Source organism: Crocuta crocuta, unplaced genomic scaffold, assembly GCF_008692635.1.
Source record: "Crocuta crocuta isolate KB4526 unplaced genomic scaffold, BGI_CrCroc_1.0 scaffold235, whole genome shotgun sequence".
In the NCBI taxonomy this organism is placed as follows: Eukaryota; Metazoa; Chordata; class Mammalia; order Carnivora; family Hyaenidae; genus Crocuta; species Crocuta crocuta.
Window position 1 is genome coordinate 2,763,806 of NW_027531285.1, and position 14,070 is coordinate 2,777,875.

Consider the following 14,070-nt stretch of genomic DNA (forward strand, 5'->3'; position numbering starts at 1 on the left):
TCTTGGTCTTCATCTTACCTTGAGCATATACAGTACTAACTGTATTTGTTATTTACCTTTAAAGCAGACAATAGATCATGGGACCTGAAGTCTAATGAACACACAAAGAGTAATAATTTATATCACAAATATATAAAGATAAATATATATATACAATATCCTTTTTGAAAAATATATAAATAAGCAAACAAGTCATAGTCAAGCATATCTAGGTCCAAACAAGAACAAGGAATAAGAGCAGCGCCATATACTGAGAAAACTCTGTCCAGCCCTTCCCTTTCTCATGATTATACCAGGAGCACAGGAATGAGGCAGTTTAGACTAGCTGTAGGTAATTCTGAATAAAAGCCTGTCTTCCTTCTTTGAAGACCTGAAATTAAATGGCTAAGCAAGTTAAGCAGAAATCCTTGGTAGTAGTTTCTAGATAAGGATTGCAGCCCTCTGGCCTTTCTGTGATAAGGCCAAGGAGAGAATGTTACATAAACAAAAGCCAGGAGGGATTTGGGCTTAGACGTCTTTGTGGGGCTGGCTGATCAAGCTGAACCATTTCACCCTCAGGGGTAAACACAATATGCAGAGTGTGGTTACAGAGTATAGGAAAACTCAAATTCATAGCCTTTTATTTTTAAACTTTAACGTTTATGTCTATGGCTAAAATTTGACATTTTCTCAAGGTTTCTACATCCCATAGTTATCAAATAACAGCAAGTAATCTATGACTGGTCATTCTGCGGTAGAAAGGAAGTAGTTTACAAAAATATTGAAAGTAATCTTTGGCTCTTAGCAAGCTAGTGTTCACTTGTTTTTTCTCAGGTCCCGCATCAGGAAACTCCAAAGGTGAACTTTTACATTGCTGTGAGGTTGTTAGAGGTCACATGGAGAGCCAGTTGAGTGCCAGAGAAATCACCGGGCCAGGTTTATCATCCATGACCTAAGAAACTTAGCAAAAGAAATAAACATTTCTAAATATTGAGGCTGATATTAAAGAAAATGGATGGATAACACAAACCTACATAAATATACAGCAATAGCTATCATCTGACAAAACAAAATGTGTAAAGCCATAACCATTGGAACAAAGCAGTTATTCAACATTAGGTGAGAGATACATAACCAAAGCATGCTTCATTAAGACCTTTGCCCCATTGAGAACCACTCATAGAGCTTCCCCAACTATACCTGCCACACTCAATACAACTCCCTAGAAGAGACGATCACTAGGAAAATAGTACTTGGTTCCACACCAAAACCTCTGCCACTGCTACCAGACCCAAATACTTATCCTCTCCAAAGAGGGAATTAATCCACCTTTCACTTATTCCTCGTTTTACCATTCATTACTCATGAAAAAAAAACAAAAAACAAAAAAAAACCCCTCCTTTGTTAAACCAACCTGTCATCTCCAGACTGTTTGAACCTAAAACTCCATTACTTCCTGCCTTCCAAGCACTTTCGATATGCTTTTCATAATAATAATATGACCTTCCATTATCAGCTTCCTCAATCTTCCTGCCTTACTTGAAACCTGGCTGTTCTTAGAATGTAGGTTCAGGGAGATGTTCCTTCTGTTATCTTTTCTGTAACTTAGGAGTGAAAAGAGGGAACAGTGTCTTTGCTTCCCATATCACTTTTAGACCTTGCTCTTTACCCCCATAACAACCCCCACTCCCACCTCTGGTTTTAAAAAGAAAAAAAAGGGGCGCCTGGGTGGCTTAGTCGGTTAAGCGTCCGACTTTCACTTAGGTCATGATCTCGCGGTTCGTGGGTTCGAGCCCCGCGTCGGGCTCTGTGCTGACTGCCAGCTCAGAGCCTGGAGCCTGTTTCAGATTCTGTATCTCCGTCTTTCTCTGACCCTCCCCTGCTCATGCTGTGTCTGTCTGTCTGTCTCTCTCTCTCCTAGAAATAAATAAAAAAAAAATATAATAAAAAAATGGTCAATTAATTTACAACAAAGGAGACAAGAATACAATGGACAAAAGACAGTCTCTTCAACAAAATATGCTGGGAAAATTGGACAGCCACATGCTGTGAAAGTGGACCCCTACCTTAAACCGTACACAAAAATCAACTCAAACTGGGTTAAAAACTTGAACATAAGACCCGAAGCTAAAAAACTTTTAGAAGAAAACATAAACAGTATTCAACTTGACATCAGTCTTGGTAATGAGTTTTTGGATTTGACACCAAAAGCAAAATAAACAAGTGGGACTACAGCAAACTAAAAAGCTTCTGCTCAGTGAAGGAAACCATCAACAAAATGAAAAGGCAACCTCCAGAATAGGAGATAAATATTTGCAAATCATATATCTGATAAGGGGTTAATACCCAAGATATTTTTAAAAGTCATACAACTCAATAGAAAAACAAAAACAAACAATTCCATTAAAAATGGGCAGAGGAATTGAATAGACATTTTTTTTTTCCAAAAATGACATCCAAATGACCAACAGGTATATGAAAAAGTACTCAGCATCACTAATTGTCAGGGAAATGCAAATCAAAACCACAAAGTGGTATCACCTTATACCTGGTGAGGATGTACAGAAAGGGAACCTTGTATACTGTTGGTGGGGTGGTAAATTGATGAAAAACATCAAAATTTTTTTAATGAAAAACACTATGAAAGTTCCTCAATAAAACTAAAAATAGAGCTATCATTTGATCCAGTAATCCCTCTTCTGAGTATATATCCAAAGGAAACAAACAAAAAAAGATATCTGAACCCTTTTGTTCACTGAAGAAGTATTTATAATAGCCAAGACATGGAGGTAACCTAAATGTTCATTGATGAATGAATGGATAAAGAAAATGTGGTGTGTGTGTATATATATACATAATTAAATATTACTCAGCCATAAAAAAGAAGGAAATTCTATCGTTTTTTACAACACGGATGAACATTGAGGGCATTCTGCTAACGGGGGTAAGTCAGAGGCAAATATGTGGGACATATTTCACTTATATGTGGGATATAGAAAAACAAACTCATAAATACAGAAAATGGATTAGTGGTTGCCAGAGGTACGAGATGGGCAGTAGGGCAAATGGGTGAAGGTTATCAAAAGGTAAAAACCTCCAGTTATAAAATAAATCCTGGGGGTATAATGTACAGCATTGTGACTATAGGTAACAATACTGCATTATATATTTGGAAGATGATAAGAGAGTAGATCTTAAAGGTTCTCATCATAAGATAAAATCGTTTGTAACTATGTGAAGTGATTGACATTAACCAAATTTACTGTGGTGATCATTTTGCAATTTATGCATATATCAAATCATTATGTTGTATACCTTGGACTAACACACCATTGTATGTCAATTATATGTCAATAAAACTGAAAAAAAACCCCAAACATGTCTGCCTTGAAGCTCTTACCACTGAACTAAACCACACTTTCTTTTCAGCCAGCCAGTGACTGCCCAGTCATATCCCCTTCTTTTATTTTAGTGAAAGAGTGATCACTCTCTCCATTTCTAAGACTCTGTATCTTCTGTATTTTTCTTTCCACCTGAACACCAGCCATCATCCTAGGAGACTTTAACTTTTATGTGGATATTCACATTCATTTCTGCCACAGCCATTTCCTCCCATGGTAGCACCCCGGACCTTGTCTTTAAGGTGAAATAATACAACCTCCAAAATCATTCACTCTTCTCTTAACCTTCTATCTAGCTTACTCATTCAAACATTCATTCCTGCAATTGTTCCTTCACCTTACTGGGTTCACTAATGCCTTGATCACTCCCTCTTTCCAAGAAAGCTTTTTTATCTTGTCATCAAAATCCTTTTTGGTTTTCATTCCCTTATTTGACTGGACCAGATTCCACAATGTCTGTGGAATCAATCACTCTCCTGCAAATACTCTCCTCTCTTCTACTGCATCTATGGTATCTCATCACTCTTGTCAGTCTCTCCAAGTAATGTCATCCCTTCTTGTGGCTTTAAATATCATCTCTATGTTGACAATCTCCAAATTTATATTTCCACCTCCACATTCTCTTCTGCATTCTGAACACACACACACACACACACACACACACACACACACACACACAGTTAACTGTTTGCTTGACATCTCCCATTGGATATCTTATAAACACCTTAAAGACATTGTTGCCAAAATTGATCTGTCATCAATCCTCCTGGGTTTAGTAATTCAGTAATCTAACTAAATGGCACCTCACTTTGCATTCACTCTCGACACCCAATCAACCAACAAAGTCCTGTCAGTTCCATCTTTCTAACCTCTCTCACCCATGCCCATCTTTCCTCCCCTGCCTTTGACCGTCTTGTTCAAGTCTATATTCAAGACTATAACAATAGCTTCCTCATTGCTCTGACACAGCTTCTCTTTATACTACTTCCAAGTTCATGCTCCAAACAGTAGTAACCTCTTTTAAATATGCTGATCATGTCAACTGTATTTATTTATTTTTTATTTATTTTTATAGTTAATTGTCAAGTTGGTTTCCATATAACACCCAGTGCTCATCCTAACAAGTGCCCTCCTCCATGCCAACCACCCATTGCCCCCTCTCCTACACCCCCACCAACCCTCAGCTTGTTCTCAGTATTCAAGAGCCTCTTATTTGCCTCCCTCCCTCTCCTTAACTATTTTTCCCCTTTTCCTCCCCCATGGTCCTCTGTTAAGTTTCTCTTGTTCCACATATGAGTGAAGATATGTGATATCTGTCTTTCCCTGCCTGACTTATTTCACTTAGCATAACACCCTCGAGTTCCATCCATGTTGCTACAAATGGCCAGATTTCATTCTTTCTCATTGCCATGTAGTATTCCATTGTACAGATAAGCCATATCTTCTTGATCCATTCGTCAGTTGATGGACGTTTAGACTCTTTCCATGATTTGGCTATTGTTGAGAGTGCTGCTATGAACAGTGGGGTACATGGTACATGTGCCCCTATGCATCAGCACTTATGTATCCCTTGGGTAAATTCCTAGTAGTGCTATTACTGGTCATAGGGGAGTTCTACTGTTAACTATTTGAGGAATTTCCACACTGTTTTCCAGAGGGGCTGCACCAATTTATACTCCCACCAACAATGTAGGAGGGTGCTCATTTCTCCACATACTTACCAGCATCTATAGTCTCCTGATTTGTTCATTTTAGCCACTCTGACCTGCGTGAGGTGGTATCTCAATGTGGTTTTGATTTGTATTTCCCTGATGATGAGGGACGCTGAGCATCGTTTCATGTGTCTGTTGGACATCTGGATGTCCTCTTTGGAGAAGTGTCTGTTTATGTCTTCTGCCTATTTCTTCACTGGATTTTGTTTTTTGGGTGTGGAGTTTGGTGAGTTCCTTATAGATTTTGGATACTAGCCCTTTATCTGATATGTCATTTGCAACTATCTTTTCCCATTCCACCGGTTGCCTATTAGTTTTATTGATTGTTTCCTTTGCTGTACAGAAGCTTTTAATCTTGATGAGGTCCCAATCATTTATTTTTGCTCTTGATTCCCTTGCCTTTGGAGATGTGTTGAGTAAAAAGTTGCTGTGGCTGAGGTCAAGGAGATTGTTACCTGCTGTCTCATCTAGGATTTTGATGGTTTCCTGTCTCACATTCAGGTCCTTCATCCATTTTGAGTTTATTCTTATGTATGGTGTAGTAATGTGGTCTTGTTTCATTCTTCTGCATATGTCAACTCTCTTTAGAACTCTTCAATGACTTCCCTTCGCTCTTAGCATAAAGTTAAAAGTCCCTAACATGACCCTGAATATCAGGCATCATCTGACCATGCTATCCTGCACCACTCACTCAGACCTGGTGACCTCCTGCATGTTCCTCAAGTGCACAGAGCACCACTCTCCTTCCATGTTACATTTTGCTGTTTCCTCTTACTGCTGTTCTTTGCTTGGTTAATGCCTACCGCTCTTTAAAATCTCAGCCTAAACATTCTTAAGAAAATATCCTCTGACCTACAGAACTATTTTTCTTTGTTAGATTTATAACTAAATACAATACTATAAAATTATAAATAAAATGAAATAACTGTAACTACATAAAAATGCATATTTTGTAATTATGTGTTCAGTGTGTGTTCCCCATGCTAGACAAAAGTCCATAAATTAAAGATTGCCTTGGTCTTATTTGTGACTCTGTCCTTGGTAGAGTGAGCAACCACCCAGGTTTGCCCAGAACTGAGGAAGCTTCTAAGATGTGAGGCTTTTAGTTTTAAAATCAAGAAAATCTTGGGCACACTGAGAAGGTTGGTTACTTCAGTAATCTCCAGTGCCTAGAACAATCCTCAGCACATACTTGTAAATTGGACATGGCCCATTGAAATCTTTGAAGCCTGTCCTGATCATTTCCATGCTATCATTTCAATTTGACTCTCCTGTTATGTTTTCCCTCCCCTGGATTCCCATAATACTTGGTAAGGGATTTCTAAGGTAATACTAAGTATTATCAAGTATTATGGGAACCCATGAAAGGGGAAACATAGTTAAGGAGTTGAACTGCTAAGGGAAATGATCAGGAAAGGCTTCAGAGATTTCAATAGAAATGGATATATACATCTTCCTCACTGGATTTTGAACTTTTTGCAGATAAAGATAGTGTCTAATCTTTCTTTTTGCAATTCCTATTACAATGCTTGGCACATGATAGACACTGATAAATAACTGAGGAAGGAAGGGAGAGAGGAAATAAAATAAAATAAATGAAAGGAAGGAGGAAGGAGGTTGGAATGAAGGGAGAGAGAGGAAATAAGGCAGGCACTGATCCCTCCAATCATTTGACACAAATGCCTGAGGCCATGTGTGGCCTACTTGATGTCAGATGGTATGATCCTCCAGCAAGAAGTGGCAAGCGATGGAACAAACTACTGGAGCAGAAATTTGAGATAAAAGCCTCCCCAATTTACCCCCTAATTGCCACCTTATGTGCTTATGCATATTTCCAGACCTGTATAGAAGCATTCTCCTCAGTTCTGAGATGCTTACTCTAAAAATGATAATTTAGTGATATGGGCTTGGAAATAAACATTCCTTAAATGCTAGATCAGAGCACAGGGACTTGATACAATAGTTCCGATAACCCTACTTGTCCCCAGTGCCCTTGAGGAAATAATCTTGGGTACTAGTATCAATTTGACTATTTACTGGCTGTGGACCATAAATCCAAATTACTTTCCTGGGGCAAAATTAGTTTCTCTATTAAATGAGGATGTTGGATTATGTACTCTTACCGAACTCTGAAAGTCCTGTGATTTTGTGGATCTATTTTGTTTCTTTAAGATTTCCTGTGTCTGCCTATGTGCTTTCCTATATGCAATCTGATATGAGCGTTGTGAGGCTTCTCATGTGGGCTATTGCAGGTGTCATTATTTAACCCTTCAATTTCTTTGAAGAAAAAGAAGAGTATGAATTTTTAAAATACTGACAAGAGAAATTAAAAAGGGGTAGAATCAATGAGCATGTGAGGAAAATTACAGTAAAGAGAATAAAGAATGTGAACATTTTATTCCCATTATAACCTCCAGAAAATACATGTGCCATTTTTCAGAAGTTAGACCAGTCAGCTGCAGTGTTGATCTCAATGAAGCAATGACTCACAACTGTATTTGCTGAGAATGGGAGAATATGAGACAACTACACATGCACTTGTACTTGTATGCTTGCACACACACACACACACACACACACACACACACACTCATGCATTCTAGAACTTCTCCCAATGACCGTAACATGCAATCACATTTATAAACTTTTCTCATAACTCTTTATTTGTTTAACATTTATGTACATTGCTAACTTCATGCCTTTCTTAGATCTAAATAAGCATTTTTATTTTTATTTACTTTATAGTTTTTTAAAATTTAGTTATTTATTTTGAGAGAAAAAGAGAGAGAGAGAAAGAGAGAGAGAGAGAGAGAGAATCTCAAGCAGGCTCTGCATTGCCAGCATAGAGCCCAATGAGGGGCATGAACTCATGAACTGTGAGATCATGATCTGAGCCGAAACCAAGAGCAGGATGCTTAACTGACTGAGCCACCCAGATGCCCTTAAATAAATATTTTTAAAGAGAAGTCAGGTGATAGTGCCATTTCTATGTTTTCTATCCATATCTATCTACAAATGTTATTCCCAAGCAAGTGATGAGATTAATATGTTTCATGAAATTACTAAAACTTATTTAATCATATGTTGAGAAAGGCCAAACTACAGCTGCCATGTTCCCCTTCTCTTTCTCCTGTGGTATTTAATAAAATAAGGAGGAAGCCCAGAAAATGTATTGATAGTACTGAACTTAAGCAGCAGCTTGTATCAGCAGCTAATACCTTCATCATCAGCCAGCTACCCAAGCTGTAGATACCTATAGTATCTACTGGATTATACAGAATTTTAAAGGGTTCTGATAACCAAGTAAATATAATATGGCATTTTCTGTTGCCCAAGCATTAGAAAAGATTGGTTAGTGGTCTGAAAATGAATGATAGGAGGGGCAGGCAATTAATTAATTAAGCTGTTGCAGTACAGCAAAAATAGCAGGAGCTTGAACTAAAGCTCTGCAGGGAAGATGGAAAGAAGGTGATGGACACAAAAGATACTAAAACTCCAGAACTTGGTGACAGATTGGATGTAAGGATAGGGGTGTGGGAAGGCATTCAGGGTGATGCCCAGATTTCCAGATTGAGAAGCTGCAGAGTTGATGAGGGCATTCCTGAGATAAGCATTCAGGGTAAGGACAGGATTGAGGGCTCAAGATGATACGTTCAAATTTTACCATGTTAAACTGAAGGTCCCTGAGGAACTTAGGAGAGATGCCCCATTGGCAGTTGGATTTATGAGGCTAGACTTCAGGGCAGAGGACCGGACTAGAGATGTGTATTTCAATGTCACCAACATATAGATGGTGGTTGAACTTTAGAGAATAAGAGGATAAAAATGGTCGATGTGAAAGTAACACATGTTGTGAACTGTTTCAGTCTAATAAGTGGACTGAGTATGGTAAGCTTCCTCCTAATACCAGAATCACTTCCCATCTTGAGCTATTCTGATTCACTATGTTGCTACCCCGTTATTTACAAATACAGTCAGTAATTAGTACATACTTAAAAGCTCTGTGACTTCATGTTTTTATAAACCTATTTCATTAACAGAAAAAAATCTATAAACTATCAGCATGGTATTATGCTGGTATTATGGTATTATGGGGAAAGCACTAGTTTAGGAATAAGGATATGCAAACTTTGTTTTCATTTTTGCCACCAGCTTGTATGCATTATGGGAAAAATCTCTTTCTGTGTCTAACTTCGATCTCTGCATCTATAAAATTATGGAATAGGACCCCTTCCAGTTGCAATATTTTGTATAGTCCATAACTTTCAAAAGGGAAGTATACGTCTCACTAGAGGTTTCAACTGATGGTCTATAATCCTTTTAAAATGTCCAATGTGCAAAACTCCTTTTAACAGTAAAGTCTAACAGAGTAAAGAAGGATTTCTTCGCTGTGCCTAGTAATTTTCTTGGTAGAGAATTTAATTATCATGTGGGTTCTAAAAATGAAGATAGGCTGGAATCTGTATTACACCTCAGATAAATAGTGACCCCAAAATAGCATGTTTGTATAACTAAAGAAAAGAGAACAGACTGAGAGTGGAAAAGAACTAACTTCTGCAAAGGTGCTGCTTGGAAAATATTTGGGGGAGAACTTCTGACTCATACACAATTCATTCATTGATCCTTGTTTATTTGTTTGTTTGCTTGGGAAAAAAATAGACCTAGGGAGAATTTGGTATGCCTAATAATAGAGCCAGAAAGCATGCAACAGTGTTTCTTTAAATATCTTCCATTAATTTCCTGTCTTTTTATCCTGAAAAGGGAAACTAAGATAGGATTTATTGTTAATTGTTCTTTCTACTTAGAGATTAAATATACAAGTCTTGCTGAAAGTGTTTGGTGCATATCTAAGAGATGTTTGTTTTATAAATTTAATCATGGTGTAGCCTTATGGTATATAAAAATGACTGATTTAAAACAGAAACACTTTTGCTCAAAAAAAACTCAACTACTAGCAATTGAATTATTTTTAATACATGTTCAGTATATTTGGAAACTTGTAAATGAGTATGGTTAAATTGATGTTAGTAGTATTTTAGGTAGTGATTTTTTAAAAATACCAAAGTGGACATTTTCTTATATTCTAAGAGGAAGAGCTTTTGTTTGACCTGAAGTTAAATGTCATTGAAGTCTTTAGTGAGATGTAATTCAATTTCACCTAATTTCCACCATGATTTTGTAACAATCTAAAAGCTGTATATTCCAAGATGTTTAAGAAAATAAACATTTGTGTGTGATCAATACAATTAATTTACTAACTACTAATCTGTCCTTTGAACATAGTGAAGTGGCCCAAGTAATGGACTGGGAGACAACACAATGAAAATAAAAACTAGTTCTCTGTTTAAATGTATTTCAGCAAAAAGGAGGCTAAACAAAAGTAAGAATGTTTCTTTACTACAGCACTTTTCAGAACCTTTATATGTTAACGTGCATTTCGAATCATTAAAGGGAGTGTGTAAATCCAAAGGCACTTGGCCATGGAAAGCTTTCTCCTTCCCCACCCCATCACCTAATGCGCACTGCTGTTCTCCGGCTTCTAAAATCTGTCCTTAGTTTAAATTGCCCAGTTCAGAGCTGCAAATCAGGACTATGTTGTAGTCATCTAAAATTATTTTCATTGAATTGGATTTGGAATAAGGTAAGCCCTAAAATAAAGATCTTTAAAAAGTCATATGTGTGGCTGGATTTTATAAGGATACAGCTGAGAAGACTGTACATAGTGTATCTTCTTGTGGAGGGTCCATGGGAGCAATTCTCAATTCTCTGCACTGAGAAATGTTGCCCTTCACCTTGGTTCTGCTTGTGTCTATATTTTGGATACTATGAATCAGGTTTCGCTTTAGGCATTAGCTGCTAAATTTTTAGAGTCAAGTTGGTGTCCTGCCTCTTATAAACTTACAGGAAGAACCTCTTAGCACTTGTTTTGAAATCAATCTCATTCCTGACTTCTCTCTTTTATTTCCCCTCTAACTTGATTTTCTCAATCAAAAAATTTTACTTTCATTTTATCTAGTCATGTTGTACCATATTTCATTTTTAAGACCTCTTACATCTTTTCCAGGTGGGGGAAGAAAGGTGCAAAGAGGAGGGAATGTGAGAGGAAACAGGAGAGAGAGATAGGAAAGGAAGGAAACTCTACCCTTATATACGCCTTGTGAGTCTTGACCATGAAGTTTTTGCAAACAAGAAATTTTCAAGAAACTACTGGCAAAACGGAAATGTATTCTAATTTTACCAAGGAACATGAAAGGGATTAAGCTACACTTAAAGGGGTGAGAAGCAAAGCTCATTCACTGTAATAAGAGATTAAAAAAAAATAGTTTTGCAACAGGGCAGATCAAAGAAGCGAATTCTGCAGCAAGAGCCCCAAACAGAGTAAGGTCATAGATGAGGACAAGAGACTGGGAAGGCAGAGCTGACTGGGTTGCAGGACAACATAATTTTGGCAAAACAAGCAATGGGTGTGAGGCAATGGAGTAAAAGAGATGACAGGACAATGCTGTCTCTATGGTCCAGAGTTCACTACAATTAGGAAAGCCAAAGAGCAAAGGGTTAGTACATGCTATAGTAATGCCGTTTTATGAGAATCATGCCTCACCAGTATAAAATTTGGCTTTACCAGTGCATACACCTAACTTGTAATTCCACTACTGCTATGTCATCCTGACCATCTCCCACACTGAAGTGAGTAAAGGGGGGCACTGCTGCTTCAAACTGTAATTACCCTTGGTTTCACTGGACTTTCCTTCCCTATTGAACCGAGGCAGAGAGATATACACTTGGTAAAGCTTTGTTTTACAAAGAACTTATTGCACAAATAAGACACTAAAGGATAGGGGCGCCTGGGTGGCTTAGCCGGTTAAGCATCCGACTTTCGCTTAGGTCATGATCTCGCGGTTCATGAGTTCGGGCCCCGCGTCAGGCTCTGTGCTGACTGCCAGCTCAGAGCCTGGAGCCTGTTTCAGTCTGTGACTCCCTCTCTCTCTGACCCTCCCCTGCTCATGCTGTCTCTCTCTCTCTCTCTCCTAGAAATAAATAAAACATTAAAAAAAATTAAAAGAAAAAAGACACTAAGGGATAAGATAAACTGGCCTAAATCCCCAAACTAGAAGGGATCTAAGTGCTCATTTAAACCAAACTGCTTGAATCATGATGAGGATATTGAGGCCCCAGAAAAGTGACTTGACATTTACTCAGCTTAGAAATTGTAGTTCAAAGCAACGTAAACAGACAATAAAACACAACGCAACACAACAAATAAAACACAACATGTTTCAGCATCAGGAATAGGATAAGACTCAACTTTCCTAAGGAAGGCCACAAGGCCCACCCTGATGGGGCCCTCCCAAATTGCCCCAGCCTCACTGCTAGCCACCATCTCCCTCCTTGACACCGATTTCCTTGCAACCCCACCCAGCACCAGTAAGCAGGGCACATGGACCTTCGAGATGTCAGACCTTGGCTTGACTCATGCTGTTCATTTCCACATCTCCTTACCTGTCTTCATTCCTTTGTTAGCTAAACCCTACTCAGTCTTTACGGCTCAGCTTGAGCTCTGCTTCATCATGAAAGTCTGCCTTGACTTGCCTCCATTATCAGTGTGAGTAAGGCACTGTCTCTGCAGTTCCCATCACACTTCCTTGTATCACTGCATAGCTTTTAAGAGCATGAGCTCAGGGCCAAAGTGCCTACATTGAATCCTATCTCTACCCCTTATTGTCCTGTGCAGCCTTGGACAGGTCATCCTGTGTCTAGTCTCTGCACCTGTGAAATAATAATTATAATAATAACAATAATAATAATGTCTACCTCCAAAAAGATACTACTATATATTAAAAAAACTTATACACATACAATTCTTAGAAAACTGTCTTGCACCTAATAAGTACTCTGTAAAAATTAAGCACTACTGATCTGACCAAGATATGTATAAGTTCCTTGAGGTTAGAGAGAATGACTCAATCATTTCTATCTCCATCCTGAAGCACAGTGCCTGGCACATAGTAGATGCTCAGAAAGTGTTTTATAAATGGAGTAATGGATTATTAAAAACGAAAATTTTTGTCATTTAGTTTGCAGAAGTGACTTAGGAGAAAACATATTTGAGAAATGGTGGTCAAATGGAGCAGTGAAATAGGTCAACTACGTTTTGAGTCAGGCAGATCTGACCTTTCACCAGGATGTTGAAGATTTCTATGAGATATTCTCTCATGCAGCTAAACCCTTAGCTGTTACCAGAGTCTAGTAGACAAGGAACAAAGAAGGGAATTTAAACCACTTATTCATTTTCTAAGAGTGGGTCTGGTGACTCTTTTCATCTCACATCTAGAAGTCTAATAAAAAATCTCTTAAAAGTCTTATTAAAAGACATTATTATCATTATATTATTTATATTGTTAATATTATCAAAAAGCAACTTTGATAATAAATATTAGTTTAGGGGCTTCTGGGTGACGTGTGGAGTCTGCATGTAGAGCCTAGTTGGGATTTCCTCTCTCCCTCTCTCTCTGCCCCTCCTCACTTGAATGTGTGTGCTCTCTCTCAAAAATAAAGAAAGAAAAAAGGAAAGAAATATTCATTAATTAATGTGTTGGTTATGTTTTATTTATTTCTTAACTTAATATAATATAAAATATTAAAAGGTAAACTCAGAAAGGATGTTTTTTAAATAAAACCAGTTCCAAAATCAAGCAAGAATCTGTTGGTTATCCATATTCAAGTAAAATCTTTCCCACCTCTTCTCCACTGAATGGTCTAGAATGGATGTATATAGCAGCAGGAATGAAGGAAAGAGTTATGAGCTGCAATGGTCACTAACTACCCTTGTGACAGCACAGACAATGAGAATCATCTATAGTGTGTGTTTCATCCCCATTTAAAAGGGGAAAAAAATAGTTTCTCTATTCTGTTGCGGCTCTGACACTGTCTCATGAATGAACTTTTGTCCTTCCCTGGCTATTGTTTGCTTTGTATAT